The following is a 17,851-nucleotide window of genomic DNA, read 5'->3' on the forward strand; positions in this document are numbered from 1 at the left end:
AGGGAGGCTTGACACATTTGCAGCTGCTGGAGGGAAAAAAGGGAGTGAAGTATTTTAAAAGATACATTTTACAGAACAATGGCTGTACTCTTTCACGGTAAACAGCACTATTCACATTACGTAGCACATGTGATTTTGGTACAAGGTCTCATTTTGCATCTTATATTGAGTGCCTGCGGCTTTGGTGTTAGAGATCACACATGCAGTGCCAGGCAACAGAATTCGGCTTGCAGGTGGCCATGGTAAGCCATAGTCTTTTGGCTTCTGCAACCTTCATAACAGCAGTGCCCTCCTCTCCCATACCAAGCAAAGCACATTGAGTTGGCCATTTAGTGCTGCGGTTTTCCTGTTAAAGTGCAGCAGCAGAAACCAAACTAACCCCCGCCCGCATCCAATTCTCTGGGATGATCGCTTTTCCCCTCCCCGCACCGCGTGGCTGGTATCAGGGAAGATCCCTGCTAGTCAAATGCGAACAGCTCAGCGCCAATGCCCCCCTCCACGTGGCTAACTGCGGGGAGGATTTCTTTTCAGCCACAGGCAAACAGCCCAGTAGGAACAGCCACCTCTGAATGTCCCCTTAATTAAATTCCCCTATTTCAACCAGGTTACCTTGAACGATATCACTCTCCTGAGGATAACACAGAGAGATAAAGAACGGATGTTGCTTGAATGCCAGCGAACACCAGGACCATACGCTGCCAGGCTTTGTCACGCAATGATACCAGATTACTTGCTACTAGCATGGCGTGATAGTGTCCTACCATGGAGAATAAGGCTGCTCTACCCAGAAACCTTCTGGAAAGGTTTTTAGAGTACCTCCAGTAGAGCTTCATGGAGATGTCCCTGGAGGATTTCCGCTCCATCCCCAGGCATGTTAACAGACTTTTCCAGTAGCTGTACTGGCCACGAATGCATCCCAAGTCCTCAGGGCTACTTAATCATTAAAAAATGCTTGCTTTATAACATGTATTATATTTAAAAAGGTACACTCACCAGAGGTCCGTTCTTCGGCTTCGTTCGGTTGGGAGGGTATTTCAGCCAGGGTGATAAAAAGATCCTGGCTGTCGGGGAGAACGGTATGCTGTGTGCTCTCCTCAAGCTCTTCCTCCTCCTCCTCATCTTCCCCATCCACAAAATCCTCAGCCATGGCGGAGGGTACCCCATCATCGGAATCCACGGACAGGGGTGGGGTAGTGGTGGTGGCCCCCCTTAGAATTGCATGCAGCTCAACGTAGAAGTGGTATGTCTGGGCTCTGTCCTGGAGTGTCCGTTTGATACTTTGGTTTTCTGGTACGCTTGTCTGAGCTCCTTAAGTTTCACGTGGCACGTGTGTTGCGTCCCTGATGTAGCCTCTGTCCCTCATGGCCTCTGAGATATTTTGAAATGTTTTGGCATTTCATCTTTTGGAACATAGTTCTGATAGCATGGATTCCTCTCCCCATATAACAATCAGATCCAGTACCTCCCATTCGGTCCATGCTGGAGCTCTTTTTTGATTCTGGGACTGCATGGTCACCTGTGCTGATGAGCTCCCCTGGCCAAACAGGAAATGAGATTCAAAAGTTCCCGGGGCTTTTCCTGTACACCTGGCCAGTGCATCCGAGTTCAGAGTGCTGTCCAGAGCGGTCACAATGGTGCACTGTGGGATAGCTCCTTGAGGCCAATACCTTCGCATTGCATCCACACTCACCCTAATTTGAAACGATGATGTCAATTTCAGCGCTAAGCCACTGGTTGGGAAGGAGTACAGAAATCAGTTTTAAAAGCCCTTTATGTCAAAAAAAATGGCTTCGTTGTGTGGACAGGTGCAGGGTTAATTCGATTTAACGCTGCTAAATCTGACATAAACTCATAGTGTAGACCAGGCCTTAGTCATCATTTCTACATCTTCTTTTATATCTCACCACTTGCTATTTAGTTCACCATGAGTATTGCATCCTTCTCAGTTCTTATACACAAATGATTAGCCACCATCACTGGTCGTAATTTTTTAGGGTCTTTTATTAATGCTTCCATAAAACCATTCCCACAACATTATAGTATCGGGCCCAGGCCTACATTCCTCACATGCTCAAAACTCTCAATGAAGTCAGCAGGAGATTTTGATGAGCAAGGATCAGCCCCAGTATTTGCATTACTTCTGACTGCTGTCTTCTATTCTGACTGTCTGAGCCACAGCTATCATGCCGTCTTTGACAACTGACTCCACCACACCCTTCCTCCTTCTCCTCTGAATACAACTACCCTCCAGCCATTCTATTGTTATAATGTTCTATTTTCTCTTATAAGATTAATTGACTTTAGCGTCTTATTCTCCTAGATTCTGTCTTCACCACCTTTGTCCCGAGAGTTCAGCTTTCTAGTGATTTCATAAGGAGTCATCTGTTATATCGATCCATCTAATATATTCTTGTACAGCACCTATCACAATGGTACATGGGTACAGAGAAATAGATAAAATGTTTATTACCCTAGTGGGACTGGAACTCATAAGCTTCAGCATTGCAAGTTGGGGACTGTAGCATAGAACCATGTAGCAAAACTGGATTGGACTGTTCAGACTAGACACGCCTCCAAGTATCTGGATGCTTATCTAAAGCTTTATTAAGTTTATTTAAATCCGTTCTGTTATTTATGACCACAGCAATTATCATCATCTCTCTTATCCATGCTATATTCCCAGCTTAATTGCTTCAATGATTTCTGCTGCTGGATTGAGTGACCTGGAGACTGAAGTCTCTCCAGAACCAAGTTCAACATAGGAAACAGCAGTGTGAGCTTCTCTGTTGCTGACCTGCCTTCCTTCAATGCTGATTGGAGGGAGGACCTAAGAGAGGGACAGAATTTAATGCATGCTCCATGCCAATTCCCTCCTTGGCCTCTTTGCAGAGATGACCTACAAACAAGGGGGGCAATTGGTGCTAGTAATGGTGATAGTTTTTGTGATAGGAACAATGGTGTCTAATTGCTGCTGTAATATAAATAATACAAATAATTTGTCAAAAGGAGCTAAATGGGATCACCCACTTATTTCAGATAGGCCTCTGAATGGTGCTATAGTAATATCTTTACAACCACCAGCATCGATATCATGTATTTTTTTAAAATTACCCATTCTTATTTCTATGGATAGCACCTACATGCTAGTATTCTTCATGATTGCTACGTATTCTTTAGCACTTTATGGTGTGCACAGTTCTACAAATCTGACCCCAAATAGCTTTATACTTACATTCCTTACTACCAATTTTCATTAGCGTTACTATAAGGGGAAAAAATCACTCCAATATCCTTTCTCTGTTCGTATATAACATATTAGAATAATTAAAAAATATGTAAATTAACTATTGGTCAATTAGTGACACCAGTCTGCAAATATGTGCCTGCCCCACAACACAACTCAGATCATAATCTCATCATGCTACAGTCTACCCTGTCACTTTTATTTGAACTTAATTTATTTTTTGTCTAATGCCGTTACTTAAAGAATTATGAGACAGGCATCAGCCGACAGCACCAGGTGAAGGATAGGTATTGACAATGACATAAAAGCAGAAAGGGAAGTAAAAGAATAGCCACTGTAGCATTTATCAGTATTTCACGAACAGACACAACTCTGGAATAAAATACACATTCAGATTGCAGTTTCTTTTTAAGATTGGGGCTATACATCTGCAGGATCACAAAACAAGAGGTTTGTAACATATTGCAACACATTAGAGATCTTTTCCCATATTGTTATGAGCAGAACAAACATTTAAAAAGGCATTTTCCTTTCCTATACCCTGAGTATCTGGTTCCACTGGTCATACCTCCCTGCACATAGGAGCACAGCAGCCACAGGGGTCACTGTAGCCTGGAAGCTGCAGTGGCAGCTGTGAAGGAGCTTTGTTGCCGCTCGGTAACCCGTAGGGAAGATCCTCTCCTCAGACTGCTGTAGAAGCCTCTTGCATAAAAGCCATTCACTCAGGCTGTAGCAGTGGAGAGGATTTACCTCTGGCAGCGTAAAGAGGAATTACTTTACATATTTGTAAAAGCCAGTCCATTCCAAATAAACTTGTTTCATATTTTTAAGACAAAAACATCTGGCTAGAGTACTCAGATAGTATCTTTTCTATGGGGCAGTGGCTAGGACACAAGACCTTGCTACTATTCCTCATTCTGCCAATGACTCACTGTGGGAACTCGAAGAAGGCCAAAATTTTCCACTAGCTTCAGATGCCTCAATTTTTGGGCACCGCATGTGGGAAACCCAGAGGCTGGTTTTCAGAGGTGTGGAACACCACAGCCCCTGTTGGGAAGCTTTAATGTACATAGGTGGCACTAAGCAACTTTGTTGCTGCAAACTGATCATTTAGCTAGGTGGATGTAACTGGGGAAAAATAGTGTCAAGCCACTTTTCTTGGATGATTCCACAATTTTAATCCCTTGGCTGTGTTCTCTTGGAAGGTCTGGTTTTCCTAAAACTGTACTGAGTGAACACTGATTTGAATATTTTATTGGAAGGAACTGCAAAGAGGTTAGTGCCATTAAAGGGGAGTGTAATAGAAATAGGCCAGATAGGTTTTATCCCAAATGGAATGGGTTGGAAGGCCATTATTATAATTAAAAGCAATATTCTAAACATTATTATAAAAACATGGAAAAATAACAAAATATTTTATTATAAATGATGTTTTCAACTCAGAAAATCACTCTTTTTTATTATTATTTAGGATTCTGCATGTTTTAAATGATCAGTTTAAATGTGTTCTGTTCCATACAGACATGAAATTAAAGGTACATAAGCCCAAATAAAAACATGTTCAACTGAAAGCTGCATTTTCAGACAAAGTAGAGTTCCATGCTAAAAAGGGAATAGAATTAGAGTATGCTGACACAGCTGACAGAAAAGTGATTTTAAAGGCAAAGAGTATATGGGACATTAAAGAAAAAGAAACACAGAGCAAGAAATATCCAATTAGCAAACATCTAGATATACCGAAAGGGACATTCCCAAAGGCATCCATACAGGGCCATGTCCAGGATATGGAAAGAAAGAAAGATAACTCTCAAACTGAAGGTTGAACAATTTTTCCTCCTATAATTTTGCAATAATGTGATACATTTTGTGCGCTTGCCTCAAATCCTTAGCTGGTTTTCATGAAAGTGAAATGGCATTTCCCAAAGGTAAACATACCTTTTTGACAGGTTTCAGAGCAGCAGCCGTGTTAGTCTGTATTTGCAAAAAGAAAAGGAGTACTTGTGGCACCTTAGAGACTAACCAATTTATTTGAACATAAGCTTTCGTGAGCTACAGCTCACTTCATCGGATGCATTCAGTGGAAAATCTTTTTTAACACACATGCAAATTTTGCCATAAAAATGGAAACCTTTTGTAGTGGTTTAAAGTCAGGAAAATTCAGCTTTGTTTGTTGTGAAATATTGGCATGTTTGCAAAAAAGAAAGAAAAAGCTGTATTTACTGGCAGAAATGGTAAAATTTCATTGTGGGCACATTCTTACAAATAGTAAATTCTTAGGCTATGGTGCTTGTGAAGTGACACTTGGCAGTTCCGTACAGTCTTGCTACCTAGGACTACAAAGTTAATGAAAAGATGAATGATCTAGCAGTTTCAGTGCAGCAGCCCCGAGTCCTAATCCCAATTCAACACCAAGGTGACTTCAGACAAATATGGGCCCCCTCAAGTCATTTCATTCGAATCTTTTCAGAGGCAAGTTCCGAGGGTCCATACGAACCTTCTCTCCCCAGCAGGCCCATCTACCCAGACTCCTGTATCATAGAACTGAGGTAAGTACATAGTTGGCATGGAGCTGGTTGAAATTTTTTTGAGAAAACTGCGTTTTTGACAAAGAAAATTTTAGGTTTTTCTCAATTTGGGGGAGGGTTTGAATAGAAATCCAAAAAACTCTACAGATCTTCTGATGAAAATGAAAACTTTTTTGTTTTCACCAAAGTTTTTTGTGAGAAATGAAACATGTTTCTTGAACGGTCTTAGGTTGGCAATAGGCATTATGCCCAGATCTGGAGCCAAACACTGCAATTTTTACACCAGTATAAATCTGGAATAATTACGCTGATGTCATCTGCCAGTTTGGCCTTGTAATCACTAGAGAGAACCTTAGAGTGGGAAAGATTTTTGTGGGTCACAGTGTCTGTTGTCTTGTAGTCATTTGCACTGATGCAAAGGGAATGTTAAATATGATCAAATCAGAATGGTAACCATCTACCTGCCATTTATGACCATCAGTGTGCACTGTGGGGAAATGACTACACAAGCTGCAGGGTAGCAGAGAACTTTTCCTCCAGTCTTTCTTAGAAGTTCTCCCCAGGCTAATATCACTAAAATAGTATTCCTTGGTTTGTTCCATGTAGGATTCTACAGACCTGGGAGAGTCACAAATGAGCTGAAAAGTCATCTTTCACTGCAATTTTCTGAAGGGTCAAATTCACAGACTGGACTGCCGTTTATCTCTAGGGGACTGATTTAAAGCCTATTGTAGCCATATGTGATTCATATGTGAGAGAGAGTTCCCAGGTACCTCCTGCTTCTGATCATGCTGGCAGCACTGGAAATCCCATCGTGTCTCAAAGTCCTAAGAGAACAATTTCAATTTTTTGATAATTAAAGTAAAATAAATGGTACTGCCCTTGTTATGCATTTGAATGAGGACTCTGGCATTTGACATTAAAAACAATTTATTTTCAAGAGAAAAAGCAGCCTCATGTTGTCAACCTTGTTGCAGACTCATGCTGTCAAACACTGGCTCATTGCAATATTTTATAATAAAAATGCCCATTCAATAGTTTTTAACTAAAAGAAGATAATTTCCTTTTTATTTTTGTTTTTGACATGTTTTACTTTTGAAGAATGACTGGGTTTTTGACAGGTGCATTAAGACATGCTACACTTACATGCTATTAATACTGTGGGACTTGGGAAATGTCTATGCATTGGCATATGTGACAACTTAGGGTATTAGTTAACAGTGAGACTGTCTGTAAATAGAATTTTAGCCATAACTGCTGACCTGAGCATTCAGTCAACATTTGCAATCAAGAGCTGAACTATATACAGCAAATAATACAATAGGGATACAAATTGGCATTGTACAGTATGTATTGGTTCAGTCTGAGTGCAGTGGTAATTGCAATATATTGAAGTTTTGTATTGTAATAAAAATAGAGACCATTAGTAGATACCATTTATGTCATTAGTATTTAGTGGTTGTGCGTTGCAGCTTTTTTAGTGCTCATAAAACTGTCTCTGCTTGCAGATATGTCACAGGACTGATATAAATTTAAAGGTTTAGAAATCTATAAGTCATAAAATACAAATAGTAAATAGGAACACAACATTATAGACAAAAACTTACATTAGGCATGCAGATGTTTATCTATTTGCATGTCTAGTGCGGAGATTAGCATAATGATGATCACATTTATATTACAGATGGACTTGATTAAATAGACAATTGTAAATAAGGTAAAAAAAGAAGCACATTAAGTATGAGTAGCAAAGGGTTTTTATGCCCCCAGAAAGGACTTTGTAAGCTGTCTGAAGGTATTACCTTTGATAGTGTTGGATGTATTTATCTATTTCTAGGCTCTTTTAGTAGAGATGTGACGGTTGTTCTACTTACTGATATTTCAACTACCTCCAGCAAGTCACTGCTATCATTAACAACCAGGCCCAAGATCAAAGCACAGGGGTGGTTTTTTGGAGATGCGGACGTAGAATAGGTGAGGGAGCAGTAACAGCGCAGGGAGCTGGGAGGTTAGTGAAACCCTGAGGTTGAGGTTAGCTGGGGTTTGTTTAGCAGTCGTCACTATGCCAGCCATCCTATGGGAGTTTGTACGAGGGCTAGGACATCATGTCAGGGAGTGGGCACTGGCACGGTAGCATCGAAGAGAGGTGGGCTTAGGAGGAGGAGCTTTCCTCAACCAGCTGTCTCTATGGAAAGATAGAAAAATATATCAGGAAGGGGCAACCAGAATGGTTGGGTCTTTGGATGCTTTTTGATATGGTCATGGCTGTGGGCTTGGGTTACTCAGCCCAAGAAATATTTGCAAAAAATTCAAGTACCTGTAAGATCCTCTCCAGCACAGCCACCACCAAACCATCCCATTGCTTTGACTTCAGGAACACAACATTGCAATCCGGACTACAATTATTTAGGGGTCCCCAAGAGGCATTCAGCATAGGTAATCTCCCTTCCAGGATCTTCCAGGGAGCGCCCTGTTGTGCCCATTGCTCCCAGTTCTCCTCTGCTTTCCTCCAGCAGCAATTGATTTGTCTGCTCTGCGCCTCTGGAGCAAGAGAATTTGAAACTTGTCTCGTGGGTCCCCTTCTCCCCCCCTCTCTGACCTTTTAAAGACTGGAAGCTCCCTGGAGCTTGTGTCAGAGTGTGCATCAGAAGAGGTGGAAATGAAACAAATTACACAGATACTAAAGAGAACAGAGGAACCTATGAAAACATTTCACTCATTGTGAGTGAAGTGACAAGAAACAGCAGATAGGGACTGCATTTCTTCAATTAATTTCCTCTTTCCCATCCTTTTTCTCAACCTTTTAAAAATCTAAATCTTTATGAAAATTTTGGTAACCTTGGCTTCATCTTTCAATAGAACAGCTCTTGATGTCCAACTCCAACTCTAATTAAACAACGAATAAAGTTCAGGGTTTCTTGGGTACTGATTGTTAGCTGTGTGGAAGAGCTGATTGCCCCAAGGATAGTTAAAATGGTGCAGTGGTGTACCAGGCATGAGCTCCTGTTAAAACAACCAGCCAAAAGCAATTTGCAAGGGTTACAATTGAGACTGTTTTCAGCAGCTCTAGTAATAGCACAGAAGTGAGACATAGGCCTTCAGGAAAAGGGTGAATTTTACCCTCACTGATAACACTTCCTATGGCTAAAGTATTTCTCAGATATCGACAGTGGAAAGTGTTAAGCTGGAAAACTGATTGTTCCCTTACAAAGCCTGTTTTTGTGTCTGTTTATACACTCTACACAGACAGAAAATGTTTAGAGATTTCCATTGCAAACTTCAAAGCATTCAGTGCGGCTATTTGTATAAATCTAAATTCTAAAATCTTTTTGAAACTTTTGTCTTTCTTTCTGATTGCAGGATTCAGTATCACTTTATTATATTGAATATCGCCTGCTTTGAACATACAGTATGGCACAAAGTGATAATTTAGCACAGAGAGCTACCCTGCTGAGAAAAAATTCTAAAGGAAAATTGTTAGCACCAGAGGTTGGTTGATTTTAGAAATAAGGAAATAATTAAAGAGCATAACATTCTTCTCCTAAGCTCTTTGGATGCCACTAAACTGCTCATTGCTTTATTTGTCTAATTAACAGATATCTCAAAATCCTGTGCCAGATTCTGCAGTGTTCTGTGCATGGACCTCCCATTTGAGGCACTGAGATCAGGATACCTGGGAAACAGGTGAAGTACAAAATAAAGAATATTGCTATATTTGGTGACTAGATCAGGTGCACCTATTAGCATAGTGAATCTATGGGAGAGGCAGACATATTGACAGCTGTACTATTTTAAACTGGGTTCTTTTAAAACTATTCCAGTGGATGCCTTTTTGGGGACTCCAGGGTTCCCTTTTGGATGGGATTTCTGCCAACGAGGAAGTGATGAAGGGCTTCATCTGGGTGTCTGCTGGTGGAATTTGACAGAATCCAGGAGTAAATCTGGCTATAAAACGGCAATATATTTACATTGCTATTGTTGTATCAAGTTTTATGGTAAATACATTTATCACTATATATAAGTACAATGTACTCTATCATGTAGGATGTGTACCAGATAATGTTTGAGTCTGAATTTTGAAACCACAATGCTTGAAAATATCCAATATTAAGTAAACCGAGTTTGCCTGTCCTCAATGAAGATGTCTCTTCTGTGCTAACAGTTGTATGAGAAATACTGGAGATAACTAAAAAGCATGTTTATAAATCATACTGTACAATACACACACATACGTATTAAGTCTCATGCTATGTAAGGTCTGGTAGTCAAAACAAACACTGGATACCTGGCTACAGATACCAAGGTGCAAGGATCTAATCTTGTCTGAGCAATAGTTAACTGTGTGACCGTGGGCAAGCAGGCTGACCCCTTGTGGCTTACTTAATCCATCTGTAAAACTGGGAAGAGCCAGACCTCAATGACAAACAGATGCTGCATCTGAGTCAAGCCGTCTTGGGTAAATAAATTACAAAGAAGCTGATGGCACAATGTAAGGGCTAATAAAGAGAAAATGTGAGTCTTTGTCTCTTATGCACACTTACCATTAAACTGGCAGCATACTGTGTTTACTCTTATTGGGCATGTTTAGTCTCATTGGGTATCCATCAGAACAGATGTGGAGACACTGCCGTTTCCTGCAGTTCAATGCAGTAGGATTACTGTGTTTAGTCTCATTGGAGTGGATTCAGGCAAGCTTCAGCGACTTGTTAATGAATCAATAAAGCATGTTCCCTTAGGTTTGTGATTCACCCAATTCATTAGAAACTGAATTGGGCGGTGAAGATTTTTTTGGTAAATAAGAATTTTTTCCATAGTCCCTCAATTAAGATGTGGCTTCCTGGGATTCACAAAGCTTCATCAACTGTGCTTTTAGACAGTTTACACACCCTATTTGGACTACAACAAGAATGGTGATAAACAATCTAAGTGTTGTTTTCCAGAAGGCTTTTCTGAACTCAGAAGACACATGGGGCTGGATCTTCAGCAATCAGAACAGTTCCACTGAAATCAGCAAAGCTATGCTGCTGTATAACTGCTGAGGATCTGGCCCATTAAATCTTTGGCATGACCTAAGCAAGTGCGACGTTGAAAGAGGAAGTTTCCATAATGTTTAAAAATAATTGTTGCCTGCTTGCTTAGGGATATTCCTGGTAATCCTTATTTAGGATATTGAAACTGACAGATCTTGGCAGTAGAGATGTGTAAAATAATCACATACTTGAGAAACCTCTAAAAATGGTGGCTTCTTGATAAATTGCACAGACAAAGAGCAGATCTGTTTTGGTATAGAAAAGCGGTTTTAGAGCTGTTTTACATTCTCCAGCAGAATTCTGCAGAATTGGACTAATGATGACTAATGTACCTGGCTTTACAAGAAATAGTCCCAGAATTTCTTTTAAAAAATCTAAAACATTCATAAAATACACACTCTGTAACCTGCATGGCATATACAAAGTACATGGGGTGTGGTACAAAGGTTTAACAATGTGTGTTTGGGATGACTGGCATAACTCACTCCCTGGGTAATGTGGCACAGATTGTGGAATCCACTAGAACCTTTCTGTCACAGAACACTATCATATTTATCATATGGCTATTCAATTTATCACATGGTAGCACCTCCAAATATTTTATTTATATGCATACAAACAGACATATATGGGGTGTGTGTGTGTGTGATAGATATATTCTCTGTATTCTGTATCAACATTAATTGTGTCCAAAAGCTGGGGGATAGGCTTGTGTGTACAGCACTCACTTTAACAATCTCATAAAGTAGAAATCTGTATTTACAAGAGCAAATTCTGAGGTGTCTGGGGAAACAGCGATGAGCCACAGTGCTGAGCACAGACAAAAGCAGGGAATGAACAACAAACTCAAGAGCATGGCTGTGACAGTAATACTCATAAACACGGTGCTTTCTTAATAACGATAAATAATTAACAGTCATTCCCCTCCAATATATTGTTATAACACATTCGAGAGATATGAATAAATAATTGTATGCCTTCAGTTTAGACATGCTTTGAATAGGTTATTACAACAAATCAACTGTTAGATAGATCTAACTCACTTGTACATGTCTACTGAATATTATAATATCTTATAATAATTCACTTGGAAAGCAATTCTATCAATCATTATTAAATGATTTACCTATGTTAACTTTAAATAAAGTGTTTTAAACCATCCTTAGCTCAGCTCAGCCTAAGTCCTGATTCTGCCTTGCTGTTTTCTCTTTGGGCTAGCTGTATACTTATCCTCTCTCATTATCCTTCCTGGATGGCTGTAGGAGTCTTTATAGTTACATTTTTCCCTGAAGGGTGGCTATAAATGCTATACATATAAAATAAAATATTATGGCTCTGCTTGTTACTGTAATGCAGTAACAGATATTGGTGGTACAGTGCTTAAGTGGATGGCTTCCAATTCAGTTTCCTTTATTACACAATCCTTGTTTGTGACCCTCCTTGTTGTGTTACCATTTGTGTCACAGGTATCACTGGTCAGGAATTTAATAGGGATGGGTGAACTTCACAAGATGCAGAGGTTTGTTTTGCTAAATTAACAGAAACCTGCATGGTTATCAAAAGCTTAATGAAGCCTTCCTTTCCACACACCTAACCACCCCCTCTTTTATTTTTAAGTGTGAATCCTTCTTCACCTTTGGCAGAAGCAATCTTTGAGGGAGGCTCAGCAGCCATTCCACCGCCTAGAATCAGGTGGGAGTACTCTGAAGCCAGTTGCTTTCTCTTTTGAATCCTGCATGCCAAAGCTAGGAAGAAGTCAATGGGACTTAACCACAATCCTAAAGTTAAGCATCTTTTAGGTGCTTTGCTGAATTGGGGCCTTAGGACTGTATGAGACTTCCACTGAGAAAACTGTGCTTTTGTAGCCATGTAGACTTCTCTGGGAAAGTTAATGTAGTAGCTGTAATGAGAATGTGACACATGGAAGAGCGGGTAAGAGACTGATCTTTGTTCCCAGTTGTATGACCTGAGTTGCTTTTGCAGTAGCTAAAGGTGACTTGATGCCAGTAATTCATGTGGATGTTCAAAAGGTCTTTCATAAAAGGGGCCTGGATCTTGAAGTTCTTAATACTTTCTTAGTCAATCAAAACTCCCATAAAAATCGATACGAGTATTGATTGAGTAAGGATTGAATAAAGAGAGCAGAACTTGACCAAGTATACAGAATACTAGAGGTAAGAGTCAGAATTTTGTTCTAGACTAAAATCTGGTTTAAGTGTTGGGAAATAAAGGGAGTGAAGAGCTGAGAGAGCTTAATGACTGCCCCAAGGTCATTATTATGACCAGTGACCAATTCTCTGGCCTATGTTATAGAGGAGGTCAGCCTATGACCTAATAGTCTCTTTTCACTTTAATATCTATTAAATTTATTATGCTGAAATGAGGTTTGAGGTTTGCACAGGCACATCTCTGAGGGCTTACACAAACCTTGACTTGAGCTGGCTTCAGGGTTTGCAATACTTTTGTTATGTTTGCACAAATCTGTATGGGCACTTTAAAAGATTGGGCGCTTAGAATCCTCTGTGACAGCTCAGTGGAGATGTCTGCGCAAATAGATTGTTGGAGAACAATGAAACATGGATAGGAAGTTAACACTGAAAATATAATGCCATTCTCTAGAAACATGATACATTATGATTAGGTAATGGTCTGGTCACTGAAGGCCTGATCCAAAGCAAAACAAATGAACACCCCATAAAATAGTTTGACCTGGAAAGGGAGAAATTCCAGAGACACTCTTAAGGAGTTCACCAAGGACTTCACTATTCCTATTGATTTTTATGTGGAAGGTCTTAGATTATTACAGTGATGGGTAGCAGTATGAAATCCTATGACAGACAGACAAATAGGTAGATCCAAGGTCCCCACACATAGGCTGCATCTCATTTGATACAAGAGTTTGTCGAAAACAAAATCTTAAATAGATCTTTTACTGAAGTTTGTTTGATGGTCTGTTCCAGTATGTTAGATACTCAGTGATTACATCAAACATTTGCATGGATGTTTGACAACAGAACTACAGATTGTAGACTCAGTTCCATATTAAGCTTAATGCTACTGCTGTGAATAATTTTTTAATAAATTCATTATTTTATCAATGTTCAATAGATGTTTTATGAAATCTAAATTAGATATTTGGGAATAATAACTTAATGGGCCACGGTTAGTGACATCCCCCAGGATAATTTATAATGAAGTTTCAAACCGTTAATAATCCTTAATTCATAAATAAAACATTAAGGTTGAAATAAATGGAAAAAATACTAAAATAAGATGTGTGATCTTTGAATACTGGTAAATACAGATGCATAACCTGCTGGGATTCCCATATGTTAATGCACACTAGCACTTAACCATAAGAGTCAGAAATGCTTCACTTGAAGTCTACTGTTTTCAGCCTTTAACATTTAAATCATGCTGCAGCTCATATACCCTTCCCTCTGTGCTCTCACTGCTGTGTGCTCTGTGCTAGTCTCAGATACCTCATCTGGGAAGTGGGATTATTGTCAGAATACCATACTGACCTTTGGGGCATTTTAATGAGCTGAAAGGAGTGGGCCACTATGGACTGCAGCAGAATGGTTCTGGATCCTGCTATTGAAGAATAGGGTAAGGCAGACCATCTGCTCCTCCAAAGAAGCAGCTTAGGGCTTTTTCAGGGGCAGGAGGGAAGCTAGCTTTCTAGTAGTGAATATCCAGGAGATGTCACCACACCCGTTTACCCCTACTAGCTACTCCCATTCTCCATACAAGGCTGAGGTGGTTTCCAGGCAATCATGGTTACATTCCTGCAGGGAGGCGGGAAGACTCCTGGGGCCCTCCCTCTGGAGAGGACACAACACGTACATGATTGGGGGGATGGAAAGTGGGGTTGGGTCTAATATCTCCTTGAGAGAGGGAAGAGGGAGCTATGTCAAGAAAGTGTCCATTAGCAAACACTTTCAACCTTCCCTTTCTTTTTTTGCTTTACTACCATTGCTCACTCATTATTCCTTATTGTTACATTTCTCTTTTCTTATGGCTTTTTCTGGATCGCCAGTCTCCTACAGAGATCATAAGGGATAAAAAATAGCTGCTTCATGAGCAAAATCATTGCAACCACCTTGGCCCAGAAAAGACACAGCTAAAGCTTGAGGGGTGCTCAGTACCTGACTTCAACGGGGAGTTGCAATTGCTCAGCACTTCTTAGCATGTTGCTAATATTTAAAAATTAGCTGGGTAATAAACATGTGAAGTAACGACAAAGTTTTCAAGCCCAGTGTCTAAAACTAGGCATCTAAATATTGTCTTTTGTGGGAGCACCTCTGAAAATCAGGCCTTGGGGCTCTGAAGTGCTACACAACACAACACAAAGTGCAACACAAATAATAATATGGGTACCCAATATAGATTTAGGTACTGAATTTTAGGCACACATGGTGAGTATTTTGGCCTAAAATCCTTCCTGATGGCTGATATATAAATGTATTTTTGATTATAGTAAACCCAAAAGTCACTCCAATTTGTTCTTCATACGATATATTTCTGAAAATAATAAAAATATTACACACAATGAATGAGACTGGTTATTCACTGGGTGGAACTTTCACTGATTTTCCTGCTGCAAATTCCTGATAATTATTGAACTGCTGAAGGGTCATATGCAAGAAAACTGGATACAGAAAACAAATTAGATGTTTTGTTGACAAAAGACCTTGGTTGCTAGGAAGAGAGCTGTCAAGTGTCTGTTTATATGGGGTTTATTGTCAGTGTGGAGTAAATGCAGTCTTGTCTGCCTTTTAGATGTTGTTTCACTACATAGTGAAACTATTATATATTTAATCTAATGAAAAAACAATAATCCCATAATTCTTCCAAAATTAATGTGAATTACAAAGTTTGCAATGAAAAATGCTTTATTATGCAACCATAAAACTGCTTGCTATACATTTCTGAATATTTGTGTAATTATAGTTTTGCAGATGAAAGAGCTGAAGAAAAGGCAACAATTCAGATTATTTTTTTCTTTACGTAGACAGGGAAAGATGCAAAAGACATTTGATTGCCAGTCATAGTCCATAAGAATGCACACACAGGTGCTGTTACTTTTGAAAATCACCTGGGATACCTGACAATGCTAAAAGCATGCCAGCTGACTTGCAAAACATAGACAGTTGCAGGAGTAAGGTGGGAGGTGAGCATGGGCTCCTCCATGGCCCATACCACCTGGTAGAGCATCTAAAAGTTAGGCAGTGCAATGCTGAGTCTAAGTCCCCTTTTTGGATCCAACCCTTAAGAGCTTAATTCTCTTTGAAAGCTATGGGATTTAGAGACCTAAGGGAAAGATTTTTGAAGGTATTTAGACACCTAAAGATAGAGGATTCTTGGGATTTTTAAAAGCACCTAAGCAGGTTGGGCACCTAAGTCTCATTGACTTCAATGTTAGGAGCCTAACCTGCCTAGGTGCTTTTGGGTGTCCAGTGGGATTTCAAATACCTTTCTAAATCTGGCCCAAAGTGGAAGATATTGGGAATTGCTATAAAGATCATGTCTGATGCATAAGTTTAGACAGGCTGAGATGATTCTTATGCGGACATGGCTGTCTTTTGGCCTAGCCTTTCTTTGGCTTGGATATTGTTTATATATAAACCTTCTTAAGTGATGTGTTCATAAATTGCTGTGTGGGGTGAGGTTTTGACCACAGGATGTGCTTAAATTGAAGGACAACAGATATACAAAATGTGCTGCCAGAAGACAATGACAATTCCCCATATAAACAGGGAAGTCCCCAAAAGTCCCTATGCGGAGTAAAGGGTAGAGTAGAATAGTGTAGACAGCAAAAGTTATGCCAATAGAAGCTTAAACATGCCTATTGTCTGAGTTGCATAAGACACATAATAGTCGTAATTCTTAGTGACTGGAAGAGAACTAATTAATATGTAATTTGGATGTGTATAAAAAGCGGTAGATTATAAGGGGTAGTCAGAGTACCATAGGAAAAATCCATTGTGACCCACCTAGCCTCTGGAGAAGGTAATTGATCACTATCTTTCTCTGTATGTCTCATCACAAGGTACGCTTTTGGTTCAAATAAAGGTTTGAAATTAATAAACCTGAGTGTCCAGGACCAAGTATGTGGCATTCTCACCAAGAGAGAGACTCAATGTCCGTTCCACTCTCTGCCTGAAGTGGAGAAAGGATTTGAACATCGGTTTCCCCCATCGCAGGAGAGTGCCTAAACACTGGGCTGTGAGGTATTTTTGATGAAGGTCTGTCTTTCTTGTTGAAGCTGTTCCATTGCATATAATTTAAATATTCACTGGAGCTAGGGAGGCTGGAACATGAGTCTCCCATATCCCAGGTGAGTGCTCTAACCACCTGGCTAAAGATTATAATGGGCCACTGCCACCACCTCCTCCAGTTGACATTTTTTGTGTGCTCAGAGCATGCCTCCGTGATTGGCCCCCAAAGGCAAGACAGGTGGGGAATGCCTAGGTTGTGATTGCTCTTGGGGCATAGGTATGAGTTAGGTGCTTAGTTGCTGGGCTCAGTCAGGACTTAGGGCTGTGCACATGCCTAGTCATCTTCATGTCTCAGGGACTTCAACAGTGGAACCTTAGGTGGCAACAGTGTTAGTGAGTGAAAGTGGTGCCTAAATTTTGAATTTAAGTGCCTAAGGTGACAGTCAGGAACCTAATTCCCCCTTGTGAATCCCACCCTTAGGTGCTTTTGAAAATTATACCCTGAGGCCCAGATCCCCAAAGGTATTAAGGCTTCTAACTTCTGTGGGAGTTGGATGCTAAATACCTTTCAGCATGTGGGCCTAACTCACCCACCCTGTGATACAGCTTTGCTCCACAAGGTTTGGAAGATGAGGAAACCTGAGGCTGGTTTTGACCCTGGGTTTCACATGCCAAAGTATGCCATTCTGTCCCTAAGCAAGAATCTTTCTCCTTTTGTTGGTAAAAAATGATTCAAATGTCAATTTTCAATGAAGCACTCTATCCTGCAGTCCTTATGCAGATACAACTCCTGTTAACTTAGTAGGAGTTTGTCAGTGTAAAAACTATAGG

General features: G+C 40.1%; 1 long non-coding RNA gene across 2 annotated transcripts in view; it reads left to right on the top strand.

The window, feature by feature from the left end:
- Window positions 1-17,851, top strand: part of LOC122462585 — a 54,615-nt gene that overhangs the window by 22,467 nt on the left and 14,297 nt on the right. The window contains exons 2-5 of one of the 2 annotated variants that reach the window (XR_006285251.1): window positions 5,712-5,790; window positions 9,130-9,258; window positions 9,366-9,453; window positions 9,591-10,453. This is a non-coding gene — a long non-coding RNA (uncharacterized LOC122462585). Of the gene's footprint in view, window positions 1-5,711; window positions 5,791-9,129; window positions 9,259-9,365; window positions 9,454-9,590; window positions 10,454-17,851 lie in introns of those variants that run through there. The other variant, XR_006285250.1, reaches the window with a different exon arrangement.

Source organism: Chelonia mydas, chromosome 12, assembly GCF_015237465.2.
Source record: "Chelonia mydas isolate rCheMyd1 chromosome 12, rCheMyd1.pri.v2, whole genome shotgun sequence".
NCBI classification, from domain to species: domain Eukaryota; kingdom Metazoa; phylum Chordata; order Testudines; family Cheloniidae; genus Chelonia; species Chelonia mydas.